The following is a 15,652-nucleotide window of genomic DNA, read 5'->3' as shown; positions in this document are numbered from 1 at the left end:
TGTCATATTAATCCCGTTAACGGGATTGCAGCCCTAAGAAGTTAACAGGTGTGCATGGTTAAAGGTTCATTTGTGGAATTTCTTTCCTTCTTAATGCATTGGAGCCAATCAGTTGTGTTGTGACAAAGTAGGGATGGTATACAGAAGATAGCCCTATTTGTTAAAAGACAAAAGTCCATATTATGGCAAGTACAGCTCAAATAAGAAAAGAGAAATAACAGTCCATTGTTACTTGAAGACATAAAGGTCAGTCAATCCAGAACATTTCAAGAACTTTGAAAGTTTCTTCAAGTGCAGTCGCAAAAACCATCAACCGCTATAATGAAACTGGCTCTCATGAGGAGCGCCACAGGAAAGGAAGACCCAGAGTTACCGCTGCTCCAGAGGATAAGTTCATTAGATTTTCCAGCCTTTGAAATTGCAGCCCAAATAAATGCTTCACAGAGTTCAAATAACAGACACATCTCAACATCAACTGTTCAGAGGAGACTGCGTGAATCAGGCCTTCATGGTTGAATTGCTGCAAAGAAACCACTACTAAAGGAGACCAATAATAAGAAAAGACTTGCTTGGGCCAAGAAACACAGACTGGTGGAAATCTGTTATTTGGACTGATGAGTCCAAATTTGAGATTTTTGGTTCCAACTGCTGTGTCTTTATGAGATGCAGAGTAGGTAAACGGATGATCTCGGTATGTGTGGTTCCCACCGTGAAGCATGGAGGAGGAGGTGTGATGGTGCTTTGCTGGTGACACTTAGAATCCAAGGCCCACTTAACCAGCATGGCTACCACAGCATTATGCAGCGATACGCCATCCTATCTGGTTTGCGCTTAGTGGGGCCATCATTTGTTTTTCAACAGGACAATGACTCAAAACACACCTCCAGGCTATGTAAGGGCTATTTGACCAAGAAGGAGAGTGATGGAGAGCTGCATCAGATGACCTGGCCTCCACAATCACCCAAACTCAACCCAATTGAGATGGTTTGGAATGAGTTGGACCACAGAGTGAAGGAAAAGCAGGCAACAAGTGTTCAGCATATGTGGGAACTCCTTCAAGACTGTTGGAAATGCATTCCAAGTGAAGCTGGTTAAGATAATGCCAAGAGTGTGCAAAGCTGTCATCAAGGCAAAAGATGGCTACTTTGAAGAATCTAAAGTATATTTTGATTTGTTTAACACTTTTTTGGTTACTACATGATTCCATGTGTTATTTCATAGTTTTGATGTCTTCATTATTATTCTACAATGTAGAAAATAGTAAAAATAAAGAAAACCCCTTAACTATTAACTGGTACTGTACAGTATGTTCCAAAGCTCAGCAGACGATCCTACTCCCTGCTTGATTAGAAGCCTGATTCTTCACTACGCTCTGACAACTCTAAGCTGCTCAAATATATGCTCTACCCTACAACCAAACCACTAGCAGTCTTTGCCTCATGCACAACATATGTCATCACCTGGTTGGCATCTGTTAAACCCAGTAAGGTAATCAAACGTGTTCGAGAGGGTATGCCTGAGCAAGACACTTGGCAGACTAGCCGATCTACAAACCACAGTGCATTCTAAACGACTACCCATTAAGTTTGGGGTTCCCAAACTTTTTCCACTCAGGCTCCCCTTCTAGCATTGGGGAACATCCCGCACCACCCTGCACGCCACAACTATTTATATGGGCACAAGCACTGTTCATGACACAAACTGTTCACACTCCTCTTGTTGGCGGAGATACACTTTTTGTAGGTTTCCTGCAATTATACACATTTTGTCATGGGGTTACAGAGAAAATGTTGCAGTTTAAAAGCTAATTGTCTCGCAATTCTATACATTTTGCCATGTCCAATGTTTATTGATGTGATATTTGAGTGACTCAAACATTACAACAAAATCTATGGGCAAAGAAATAGCTCTCTAAGGTGACTGCCGTGACAAGAGGAAAACTGATGATGCACTACAACAATTTCTACTATTACAACTTTCAAGAGTAAGTTGAAAGCCGGACTGAGTTCCTTCAAGAAATATATTCCATTTTTGGGGGGGGGTAATCATTCTTGCTGGGCAATCATTATATAAGAAAATGTTCTGTCCATAGGGCCTTAAAAAGTACAAAGTTAGGCACTGCATCCCAGTTTTGCCTATTCACTCCATTATGACTCCAAAGCACTGTGATTCTGGAGCGATACGAGACTAGCTCAACCGTGGCAGGTGCTGGATGGATGTAATCATGAGGTGAATGTCGTTCGCATAATTCAATTATGGTTGAGGTATTTTCTTGACAACGGTGAAGGTTTGTTCAGAAACCGCCGGTGACAAAGAACCTTTCTCAGGCTGTAAATGTGTGATTAACATTAGCAAATCAAACCATAGTACTTATTCAGCAGAGTGGAAGGTTATAGAAAGATCAGATAGAGATGTATTGTCTAGACCAGCCATGATTCTCTGTTGTGTAGAATGGAGATTTGCATCCACTCTATCCATTTACCTTTCTATGTGAAACATTGAAACCAGTCCCACTGAATAAGCCCTAAACCACAACTTCCAGAGTCCAGATGTATTTAGAATGGGAGACAAACCAAGAGTGGTAGGTCTGTGCATGGTAGGTCTGTGCATGGTAGGTCTGTGCATGGTAGGTCTGTGCATGGTAGGTCTGTGCATGTACTATGAATATACCGTATTATTGTTGGTATTATTGCTTGTGTCTGCTCCCTAACAATGGCGACAGAGCCGAACGCCATGCTCTCAAGCTCCCACCTATTCCTCTCTTTGGATTAGTGGATACATCTCATTATTTGAATACCTGTTTGAATATTCGATGAGGGGTGTTGATGTCAAATGCCTGTATTCAACGGAGAGTGAGATGCTAGCCTCAAGAATATGCATACACTCTTAGGTTAGAGATAACAACTTTTTTTCCTAAGAGTGTAGACAGTCACAAATTTCAATAGCGACAACTCCGATATAAAATGTTTTTTCTCAAAGTGGCCCGGGATGTTACACTGAGTATACAAAACATTAAGAACACCCGCTCTTTCCATGACATAGACTGACCAGGTGAAAGCTATGATCCCTTATTGATGTCACTAGATAAATCCACTTCAAATCATTGTAGATAAAGGGGGAGGAGACGGGTTAAATAAGGATTTCTAAGCCTTGAGACAATTGAGACATGGATTGTGTTTGTTCCATTCAGAGGGTTAACTGGAACGATGCTGGATTTTTCACACTCAGCAGTTTCCCGTGTGTGTCAAGAATGCTCCACCACCCAAAGGACATCCAGCCAACTTGACACAACTGTGGGAAGCACTGGATTCAACATGGGCCAGCATGCCCTGACAAATTGAGGCTGTTCTGATGGCAAAAGGGGGGTGCGACTCAATATTAGGAAGGTGTTCCAAATGTTTTGTATACGCAGTACATCCGTAACAACTTAATGAATACATTTCTATTATATCAAATAAGCCTTGTGTATCAAAAGAGCAATTCATTTTTATCATGACTAAATTCGACACGCTCTCATTGCCTCCCGTAGAAAAACTCCTCACTTGCTTAATAATTAATGATTTGCTTAACGTAGACAGATTTTGGGTGGAGTAAACCCCCTTGCTCACCAAGAGTGGTAGGTCTGTGCATGTACTATGAATATACCGCATTATGGATTATGATGTGAGCACGTGTTGGACGTTCGCTGACAAGCCAATTGATATTTGTCCAATTATGTTTATTCTGCCTATTGCTTGAACATATAATAAAACAATTGATCTAAAAAATAAAAAAATTGCAAGAGTTCGAGACACAATTTCTCTACCGGCGGTAATGGAAAGCGACATGGGGTGAGAAATGTCAACGTAAAACGAGTCTGCCTTTACGTGTCCAAAGATGAACGAGTGTGTTGGAACAGGTGTCTAATTTCTCTTCAAATTAACTTTCACTCCATGGCTTGTTCGTTTGGACATCCAGAGATTCATATGGTGCAGTACAATCAGTGGTTTGATGAGGAGTTGATGAGTGGGATCAGGTGTGTAACGCTAGGGGGGGGGGGGAAACAAATGTGCATCCTTTTGGGACCCAGGTCACTGTTCTAAGTCAACAGGAGGAAACATGAGGTTTGACATAATGTTGCCTGACAAACTAAGGCAATCAATCCGAAGGACTAGTTTCTGTTAGCGAGTTGTACCGTACGGCATATACATATCCCACCTGATTCAGATCTATACTGAACAAAAATATAAAACGCAACGTGAAACATGGAACCAACACTTTACATGAGCTGAAATAAAAGATCCCAGAAATTGTCAATATGCACAATAAGCTTATTTCTCTTAAATGTTGTACACAAATGTTTTAACATCCCTGTTAGTGACCATTTCTCCGTTGCCAAGCTAATCCATCCACCTGACAGGTGTGGTACATCAAGAAGCTGATTAAACAGCATGATCATTACACAGGTGCACCTTGTGCTAGGAATAATAAAAATCATTTTGAAAATGTGCAGATTTGTCACAACACAATGCCACAAATGTCTCAAATTGAGGGAGCATGAAATTGGCATGCTGACTGCAGGAATGTCCACCAGAGCTGTTGCCAGAGAATTTAATGTTAATTTCTCTACCAATGGCATTTTAGAAAATTTGGCAGTATGTCCAACCAACCTCACAACCGCAGACCACATGTAACCACGCCAGCCCAGGACCTCTACATCCGGCTTCTTCACCTGTGGGATTGTCTATACGACCAGCCACCCGGACAGCTGATGAAACTGTGTTTGCACAACAGAAGAATTTCTGAAAAAACTGTGAAAGCTCATCTGCGTGCTCGTCGTCCTCACCAGAGTCTTGACCTGACTACAGTTTGGCATCATGAACCGACTTCAGTGGCCAAATGCTCACCTTCGATGGCCGCAGGCACGCTGAAGAAGTGTGCTCTTCATGGCTGAATCCCAGTTTCAACCGTACCGGGCAGATGGCAGACAGCGTGTTTGGTGTTGTGTGGGTGAGCGGTTTGCTTCTGTCAACGTTGTGAACGCCCTATGGTGGCGGTGGGGTTATGGTATGGGCAGGCATAAGCTATGGACAATGAACACAATTGCATTTTATCAGTGGCAATTTTAATCCACAGAGATAGCGTGACCAGATCCTGAGGCCATTGTCGGGCCCTTTATCTACTGCCATCACCTCATGTTTCACCATAATGCCGTGTCGCAAGGATCTTTACACAATTCCTGGAAGCTGAAAATGTCCCAGTTATTTCATGGCCTGCATACTCACTAGACATGTCACCCATTCAGCATGTTTGGGATGCTCTGGATCGACATTGTACCACAGCGTGTTCCAGTTCCCGCCAATAACAAGCATTTTGCTACACTCGCAATAACATCTGCTAACCGTGTGTATGTGACCAATAATATTTGAATTGATTTGATATCCAGCAACTTCGCACAGCAATTGAAAAGGAGTGGGACAACATTCCACAGCTCACAATCAACAGCCTGATCAACTCTATGTGAAGGAGATAAAGGCATCTGTGACCAAGAGATGCATATCTGTGTTCCCAGTCATGTGAAATCCATAGATTAGGGAATAATTTATTTTATTTGACTGATTTCCTTATATGAACGGTAATTCAGTAAAATCGTATAAATTGTTGCATGTTGCGTATTTTTTTTTTCTGTGTAGTAACATTTGGTACTCTGATCTGTGCAAAAACCAGATTCTGGTACCAGCCAGAGTTGTCGAGTGGTAGTGCAGTATCCAAGACCATACGATCAACTATATTGTGATGCGGCAGCACGAGTCAAAGACATTATTGTCTGCTGTAAACAATCTAGCATTTAATGTGATGTAGAATGTGCAAATACCCTGTTATTTACAGTTCTCATGCGCTAGGGAACCACACCTGGTATACCATGTGAGTGTGCATGTTAACAAATGTATAAGTAGACTAGGGACAGGAAGACCAGGTTTGCCAATAGCATAAGTGATACATGAAAATGTCAAATCAGCCACAGTTGCAACATGCACTCAATCGCTATACATTTTTTACATTTCCACTTTACAAATGCAACCCAGGAGATGTCTCGTCTTACTTCTCATGAGACTGGCTTAAAACACATACAGCTGCAGATGCATACATCACACATACCAACCTCCACCAAAGCAGCAAACTGCGGTCTATAAGCCTGAGCTACAATGCAAGTTACTGTATGTTCCTACTGAATATGATCGATGGTCTGGAGGAGGCCAGGGGAAACTCAGCTCACAAGGCAGGGAAATTCCCATTGATCTGACTAAATCAAGGAAGACAGAGTGGAGCTAAGAACTACAGAACTTCAGGAATTGGGAGCCTATGGATCCTGTAGACTGCTGGGTTCTGACCTACATAACACAGGCAAAAAAAACAAAAAAACTTTTGAGTACTAGGAACTTCAATCCCTCTCTTTTTTCGTTTTCCCATACTCATTTTCTCTTTCTGTCTTCCTCTCCATTTGGGTAACACAGGATGGATAATAATCGAGAGTACAATGTATTTGCAGCCACGCACGGCTGTCTAGTCACAAGAATACAGGACACTGCACCGCTTCACAAACATACAAAAATGCATAACCGTCTCGAGAGACGGCAAGTTACGACAACGCTACGCGCACGATACCCATCAATGCAATGCAAAACAGTTGCTAATTGCAGCAATAACACTTCCACATGCCAATACAATGTATTTCCAATCGCAGAAAGCAAACAATAATGTACAATGCACTACCACAATTTATCAGTACAATGGAGCTTGGACACAAGTACCAAGCTGTCTTCCCACAAGAGTGCCGTACTATGCTGCGTATGATAAGAGAAATGTGTATTCTATAGCAACGAGTTGTTTATAGCAACACTATGGCTACATTGTTACTCAACCATTGGTCAAGGTCTGCCTACCCTCATCAATGTAATGCAGAGCACCTCTTCTACTATATACAAACATTAAAAACAACCCCGTTATATTACAAACCAAACATTTCCAATCCTATCACGTCACAGAAACCAAGCAGTAGACCTGCCAATAAAGAAAATCACGTCTACGCCTCCGACATTTGCCACACTTTTCCAAAAGCTAGTTCTGTCTGTTCTGCCTGTTCTTACCCAGATTCAAAATATTTGCAGCCTCCTTGGTGCTGTGTTCAACCTCCTCAGAAATCTCTCGTTCCACTCCCCAGGGAATTTGCCTGCAAGATCCCTCTCAAAATGCCAGTTGAATCAGCATGTGCTTTCCTCCTGTGCAACATGCTCCGTCTGTGCTCACTGAATACATTTTTTCAACGTTGAAAAAGAGCTCGCAAATTGCTGTGGATGCTCCAAATGTTAATCCCAGCTTCAATGCCATCATCATAGTAAGCATAGCTGTTAGAGGCCCAGGGTATCTATCCAAAATGCTCTGCATAATGTTAGTCCAATTTTATTCTCCAGATTGGGCTATTTCAGTCTGTAGAAACTGGCGTGCGACAGTAAACTCAATTGCCACAAAATCTCCAGAGATGAAGTCCAGCAGTGGTCTCACCTTTTCCACATCCATAAAGGATTCATTCTCTGGGTGCAAGGCACACAGGGCCTCAACAAGTTGGCTGTTTCGTTTGTTAAATCTCGCTGACATTTCTCCCAGTACAGCATCCAGAGTGCTGAAAAACAGTCTTTTGCACTCCCTCTCATTATCCTCTTCTTGCTGGCCCATTGTTGTTTTCGACCACATATTCTTTCAGACTACTGCTCACTATTCTTTGCCATTTGCTTGGAGCGGGGGTGTCCGTGTGCTTGTATTTCCTTGCAGGAATATTCCAGCCACTCTCTGCCTTTAAACCACGCGTTACAAAATGCCAGTTTTTTCCCACAGTACAGGTGGTTTGGGTATCTTGGAGATTTGCAGGCCCCTCCTTGGGTTGGTTACCTCCTGTGTCACCAGGCTGCAAGACGGTTGTGCAGGTGCCTTTGCTGCTGGGCTTGACGGCCTTGGCCTAGGTGATTAGCGTCGGCTCAGCGGTCTTGGCCTAGGTGATTAGCGTCGGCTCAGCGGCCTTGGTCTCTGTGGCAGGCTTCTCCTTCTCCTCGCCGCTTTGATCCGATGCTGCCGTTGTGCTTTCTAATATCCATGCTATCAGCTACCTAACTATCTGTTAACGTTAGCTAAATTCCATCCAGCTGTGCGGTGAATTTTTTTTTTGTTGTTGGTAGTAATTAACATTGAAAGTAAACCTAAACAGTCAAATTGTACGTGTGTGCGTGTGTGTGTGTGTGTGTGTGTGCGCCCTTTGTGGCTCAAGTGCGCTGAGGCTGCCGAAAGCTATATGATTAGCGCCGTGCATCCTGGCGTATTTTGGGAGGCCCACTGTTATTGTAATTCTTCTGTGAAGTCATTTTGGCAACATTTGGGGGCTGGTCGCTTTTTTCCCTGTCTTTTCTACAGCTTGTCTGGGAAGGACTGATATACCCCTTGTGCCTCGCTGCAGTTCAGAAGACGCTAATAGTCCAGGGTAGAATGAGAATGTATTAAGCTTATTTCAGTCAGTTAAGGTAATGGGGAAGATTAACATAAGGATAACTGAATTTAGCCCCGGAGTAAGTGAACGCTTATTGGATTTCAATTTGAGTGGAGTGTCTTAGTGCCAGAAAGGCCACACACACACACAAAGTCTCTCTTATACACTCCCTCTTTGACACACACCTGACACAATCCCCTTTTAAACATGCTTTCAACATCAAAAGGACAAAAATCCTCGCTGTAACCAAGGATGTTATTATAATGGTAGCAGTTGATTTTATTCTTCAATAACGCAGACGGTTGATGAATCTTATGGTATCCCCTGTCACGTAACCGTTGGATTTTAAGCAGACAAACATCGGGCAATAGCACACTTGATAACCTGGATGAGGGTAAGAAAAATAAACACAAGTCCCGCTATTGGAAGTATCATGCTCACCAAAAAACTTCCCCATGTGCCGAATGTGGAAGACAACCACGACTAAAGCCTAGATCATCTGTATTGTAATGATGTTTAGCGACCTCAGTCCTGATCTTTTGGATTAGGTCAGTTATTTCCTCAGAATTATCAGGAATGTAAGTACAGCATTCAGCACATGTACCACATGTTTACTTGCGGCATAGTGTAGAGAAAGAGCTCGAAACGTACTGACGCCCGAGTGTCCCTCATCCTGCTGATGCATCTCTGTGTTAGAATTGGAAACACCACCCACATCCTGTCTTAGGAGAAAACTCACAAGGAAAATAATTTCAAACATCTTTCACTTGTCTGCGAGACAATAACATTCAATCGTCCTATTGTCAAGGTAATCATTCACATAGTCCTTTAAAAGTGACCAGCTCTTCCAAACTGGTATCAGTCCCACATAGATAACTATTAGAAATTATATTCTGACAGTCTGCCGGTAGTGAGGAATTCTTCTTCTGTTCCACTGGTTGATGAGGATGTCTCCAATGAACACTTCACCAGTGATCTTGTATCGTTTTAAGTACAGTCCCTGGGTTAAGGGACATTGCTTCAGCATTCAAACAGTAGATTCTCATCATCTGTAACAAAGGAAACAAAAAAGTGAAAGTAACATATCCGCGTTTCAAGAGAAATTGATATTTCACAGATTTCCCTAATATGCCAACCCTCGTTATGAGCAAAACTTGGAGGACCTTCCCATTTTGGACCTAGTGTGCCTGTTACATATTTGTTTTACCATCATGGGTAACTCCTGAAAGCATACTTTGAGTCTGTGTAGATATTAGCTGTTTTTTCCTTCCGCCTGTTTTGCGTGCTTCTGTCAAAGCCACCAGTTCCGCCACCTGTGTTGATGTTCCTGCAGCTAATGTGCCTGTCACTATCCCATTGTCCGTTGCCCAGCCTAGTTTCTTCACACCCACCTCCACAACGCTTGAACAGTCTGTGTATAAGATCAACTCAGGGTTTTCCAACGGAAGATTCTTAATAAACCCGTCAGAGAGCTGATCCAAAACCGACTCAGTCGTGTTCAATGTAATGTGGCATCTGGAGGAAGCATCAGTGGAGCTGGATTACATGGTGTGCCACGTTGGATGAGGATGTTAGGAGACTCCAACACAATTGACCGTTTGTTCCAACGAGCAGCTGTGACCTGTGCAGCTCGATTCATTGTCAAAAGAGTATGAACAGCATGTGGACACTTGATAGTAAGATGGTGGTGGAGAACAAGCGATGCCACCATCGACACAGTGACGCAAGTAGCCTGCATAGCTCTGAGACCCCTTCCCAAACACACAACATCCAGCTTCTTCGAATACTAGCCTACAGGATTCTGACAATCACTGTGGTCTTGTGTCAGCACTGAGGTCATGTGGCCATCTTTTTCAGGAACAAAGAGGGTGAACGGTTGGCCTGAGTCCGGAATGCCTACAACCGGCACTGATGACAGAGCTAGTTTAAACTTGCCAAAAACCTTTTGCTGTTCTTCCTTGAAGGCTACAGAGTCTTTTGAATCAGGGCCTCCCTTGAGGAGGTCATTAAGGGGTTGTGCAATTTTTGGCGAAGGTGTCCACCCAGCATCTGTTATAGTTGCACATTCCCATGAAGGAGCGAAGTTCTTTAATAGTAGTGGGCTCCTTGGCAGCTTGTATGGCAGCCGTACAACTTTGTGTCATCTCTCTCTTTCCCTGTGAGACCAGTTGACCAAGGTAGATAACCTGTGATTGCATGAGTTGGGCCTTCTTAGGGCCAGCTTTATGGCCTTTGGCATGCAAGTGGTCTAACAGTGATTTTAACATGCGTTTCCTCATCTTCTGATGCCAACAATATATCAACATATTGTATGACATCTGAGGGAGATCTTGGAGATGTCTCCGCAATGCCTGATGGTAAATCAACTGACTATTATTAAGGCCCATAGGAGTCCTAGTCCACTGATACTGTTGACCAGCCACAGAAAAGGCAAGCCATGGACGGACCTCTGGATGTAAGAGTACCAACCAGAACCCATTAGCCATATCAATAACTGAGAACCCAGAGTGAGCAGGTGATAATGAGGAAAACAATGGTTGAGGTGTCAGCCAACAGTGGAGTGAGCTAGGAGATGGCTTCATTTTCACTGGCCATACTGGGCTATTAGAGGCAGAATGTGTCTTTTCAACTATACCCCTGTCCCATAGATCTTTAATCACTACTTTAGTAGCGCCCATAGCTTCCTTGCTAATGGGATATTGTTTTGTGCAAGGTGGGACAACACCTGTCAAGCACACTGGTTCCATATCCAATGTTCCACACTCGTTTTTCTTCGCAGTCCAAATAGGATGGTTCTGAACTGTAGAGCCCTGCAGTTGTCTAATTTGCCACATCACCTTTCCTTCAGAGATGTTCAGTGTAGAGTCAAGTTGCATTATAACATTAAGGCCTAAAATAGGTTGTTCAAAGGAGCCTATCCACACCCCTGCATTATTCTTCATTGGACCAATAGAAATGTATAATGGTTTGGTCTGTTTCATATCTGTCTCACAGGTGGCTTGTGGCAAACTTTAAAACAACACTTTTTATGGATATCTTTAAGAAATGGCTTTCTTCTTGCCACTCTTCCATAAAGGCCAGATTTGTGCAATATACGACTGATTGTTGTCCTATGGACAGAGTCTCCCACCTCAGCTGTAGATCTCTGCAGTTCATCCAGAGTGATCATGGGCCTCTTGGCTGCATCTCTGATCAGTCTTCTCCTTGTATGAGCTGAAAGTTTAGAGGGACGGCCAGGTCTTGGTAGATTTGCAGTGGTCTGATACTCCTTCCATTTCAATATTATCGCTTGCACAGTGCTCCTTGGGATGTTTAAAGCTTGGGAAGTCTTTTTGTATCCAAATCCGGCTTTAAACTTCTTCACAACAGTATCTCGGACCTGCCTGGTGTGTTCCTTGTTCTTCATGATGCTCTCTGCGCTTTTAACGGACCTCTGAGACTATCACAGTGCAGGTGCATTTATACGGAGACTTGATTAAACACAGGTGGATTGTATTTATCATCATTAGTCATTTAGGTCAACATTGGATCATTCAGAGATCCTCACTGAACTTCTGGAGAGAGTTTGCTGCACTGAAAGTAAAGGGGCTGAATAATTTTGCACGCCCAATTTTTCAGTTTTTGATTTGTTAAAAAAGTTTGAAATATCCAATAAATGTCGTTCCACTTCATGATTGTGTCCCACTTGTTGTTGATTCTTCACAAAAAAATACAGTTTTATATCTTTATGTTTGAAGCCTGAAATGTGGCAAAAGGTCGCAAAGTTCAAGGGGGCCGAATACTTTCGCAAGGCACTGTATGTTTTCCATAAGATATGGGCACTCATATCTACAACAACAAACATAAAAGTTGTTAACCATAATGTTCACATATATTCCATCCGATTTCATATGTACACCATCTGAGATAGGATATAAGAGGGGGTCTGTTAGTTTACTTCCATGGCATCCAGCAAACTCTGCTGCTGAGCCGGAAAGAGCTTCTTATATTTCTGCATTAGCATTGTGTCGTTGGGGCTGTTGTTCTGTTTCTGATTTTCCCTCTGCTTCTCCTGGCCATTCCTCATAAGGACAGGTTTCCTTTCCCAACAATCTCGTTGCCAGTGACCAGAAATCCCGCAATAATGACATACACCGGGTTTCTCTTCCGCTGAGCGAATAATGTCGGTTTCACGTGGAACCTGCACAACTCTGATGACAGCTTGTTTATCATGTTGATTTATGTCCCTGTCCAGTCGTGACCGCCTGTAAATGAAGTTGCCATAGTTTTGTCTCTCCCAGTCAGTAGTTGTGGAAACAATTTGTTTTCCGCAAATCATCGTGTATGGATTGCATCAACTGATGGGTGACTGCCCCATTTTTGGAGGGATTGAGTGCATCTCCATCTTCCATGTCAGGTAACCCACTGTGTCTAACCACCTCTGCTCTATAAACCTTTTCTTCAAGTACGCCATGTTCAGGGTTACTCAAAACAAAGCCTAATAACTGTAACCCACCATAAGGATATCGATTGTAGAGTGTTTTATATTGCTTCAAATGGTCCCACGTCTTCATACCCACGTCTCGTGGATGCTTCAGTCTTTGACCATTCATCCAACTGTTTTGGAGATGCTGATTTGTGTGTGATTACTGTCACTGGAGGTTTGTCTTTAGTACCTTTTTACAGCCTGTGTTCTGGTTGGCCTAAGACATTGTTTCGTCACCGCTGTCAGAATCTGTTGACTCCAAGCCAGGTAGTGCTGACCAGATGCTTGAAACCTGATCTGCCTTGCGCAATTCAGTGCGAGGAATAGATGGAGGGAACAGAGAGCCCCCAGGTGGGGGTCAAGTCTTACTTTTTCACCCGTGTCTCCTCCTACAATAGTTGAATTTCTCCTTTTAAGGTTTTTATCTGTTCACCAAGAACCCTCAAACTCTCTATATCTCTCTGCAATGTCAATGAGTTAGACATTCTCTGTATTTTTCCCCAAGCTTTTTGTATATCAGACATATTCCATCTTTGTCAACAATGACAGAATATCAATTTATTCTCTCGTGCCTACTCTCCTCTACTTTGAAATGGTTCTTTATATCACTAGACAGTGAATTCAAAATCTCTTTTATATTCACATCCGTATCAGCCGTTCCGTCCTTCTCCAGAGTGGTTTTCTCACTTAAAAATGGCATTACATTAACTTCAAAAGTTGTATAATATATATCTTATATATTTATTTAACCTCATATATATATATTACATACATACAACCCCTTGAGGACTCTAACCTCTTATCTTCTAGAACACTAATTGTTTCTGCAGGGCCTGGTTAACCATAAAAACTTGTGTTCACTTCAAAAGCTCACAAGGCTTACATTTCCCACACATGTAAAAATTGCTACTCAAATAGCAACTCACTTCTATGCAACAGGAAGGTTTCACACCCTTAATCAATTATGGCTTATTTAACTTTAACAAAAGCACTCAAACCTTCAATAGAGAAAAGGGCTAACCTTTAATAAAAGGACTCAAACTTTTAATTAGAGGACTCAAACCCCTATACATCACAGATACGTATCACTCATTGCATGCACTCATTTTAATCTGCTTTGGTTCTTTTAAATGACATGGGTCTAGACTCACCCAGGAATATGATATGTCATCAATCAGGAGATTAAGACTTGACTCCCATGGTGGGTTACGCTCATCCCTCTCTCTTTCACCCAGGGTCAACACACAGCTGATGAGTTGTTCCTTGTTGTTGGTCACGACCAATTAATCCGGGTCATGGTACCAAGTGTTATCAGTTGATGTTTTTCTTCAATAACACAGACCCCAAAGCAAATCAGGGGGAGAAATATAGGTTTATTCAAAGAGAACAAATCACTGATGTTATGCTGGGAAGTACAGTGCCTTGCGAAAGTATTCGGCCCCCTTGAACTTTGCAACCTTTTGCCACATTTCAGGCTTCAAACATAAAGATATAAAACTGTATTTTTTGTGTGAAGAATCAACAACAAGTGGGACACAATCATGAAGTGGAACGACATTTATTGGATATTTCAAACTTTTTTAACAAATCAAAACTGAAAAATTGGGCGTGCAAAATTATTCAGCCCCTTTACTTTCAGTGCAGCAAACTCTCTCCAGAAGTTCAGTGAGGATCTCTGAATGATCCAATGTTGACCTAAATGACTAATGATGATAAATACAATCCACCTGTGTGTAATCAAGTCTCCGTATAAATGCACCTGCACTGTGATAGTCTCAGAGGTCCGTTAAAAGCGCAGAGAGCATCATGAAGAACAAGGAACACACCAGGCAGGTCCGAGATACTGTTGTGAAGAAGTTTAAAGCCGGATTTGGATACAAAAAGATTTCCCAAGCTTTAAACATCCCAAGGAGCACTGTGCAAGCGATAATATTGAAATGGAAGGAGTATCAGACCACTGCAAATCTACCAAGACCTGGCCGTCCCTCTAAACTTTCAGCTCATACAAGGAGAAGACTGATCAGAGATGCAGCCAAGAGGCCCATGATCACTCTGGATGAACTGCAGAGATCTACAGCTGAGGTGGGAGACTCTGTCCATAGGACAACAATCAGTCGTATATTGCACAAATCTGGCCTTTATGGAAGAGTGGCAAGAAGAAAGCCATTTCTTAAAGATATCCATAAAAAGTGTTGTTGGAAGAAGGTGCTCTGGTCAGATGAAACCAAAATTGAACTTTTTGGCGAAGGAGAAGACTGATCAGAGATGCAGCCAAGAGGCCCATGATCACTCTGGATGAACTGCAGAGATCTACAGCTGAGGTGGGAGACTCTGTCCATAGGACAACAATCAGTCGTATATTGCACAAATCTGGCCTTTATGGAAGAGTGGCAAGAAGAAAGCCAATTCTTAAAGATATCCATAAAAAGTGTCGTTTAAAGTTTGCCACAAGCCACCTGGGAGACACACCAAACATGTGGAAGAAGGTGCTCTGGTCAGATGAAACCAAAATTGAACTTTTTGGCAACAATGCAAAACGTTATGTTTGGCATAAAAGCAACACAGCTGAACACACCATCCCCACTGTCAAACATGGTGGTGGCAGCATCATGGTTTGGGCCTGCTTTTCTTCAGCAGGGACAGGGAAGATGGTTAAAATTGATGGGAAGATG

General features: G+C 42.5%; 1 protein-coding gene across 4 annotated transcripts in view; it reads right to left on the bottom strand.

Annotated features, from left to right (window-relative positions):
- LOC110506293 (tetraspanin-4) overlaps window positions 1-15,652 on the bottom strand; it is a 110,883-nt gene that overhangs the window by 60,285 nt on the left and 34,946 nt on the right. The gene's annotated exons all lie outside the window — the stretch shown is intronic.

The sequence above is a fragment of the Oncorhynchus mykiss genome, chromosome 26, assembly GCF_013265735.2.
Source record: "Oncorhynchus mykiss isolate Arlee chromosome 26, USDA_OmykA_1.1, whole genome shotgun sequence".
In the NCBI taxonomy this organism is placed as follows: domain Eukaryota; kingdom Metazoa; phylum Chordata; class Actinopteri; order Salmoniformes; family Salmonidae; genus Oncorhynchus; species Oncorhynchus mykiss.
This window is presented reverse-complemented; position numbering and strand designations above follow the sequence as displayed.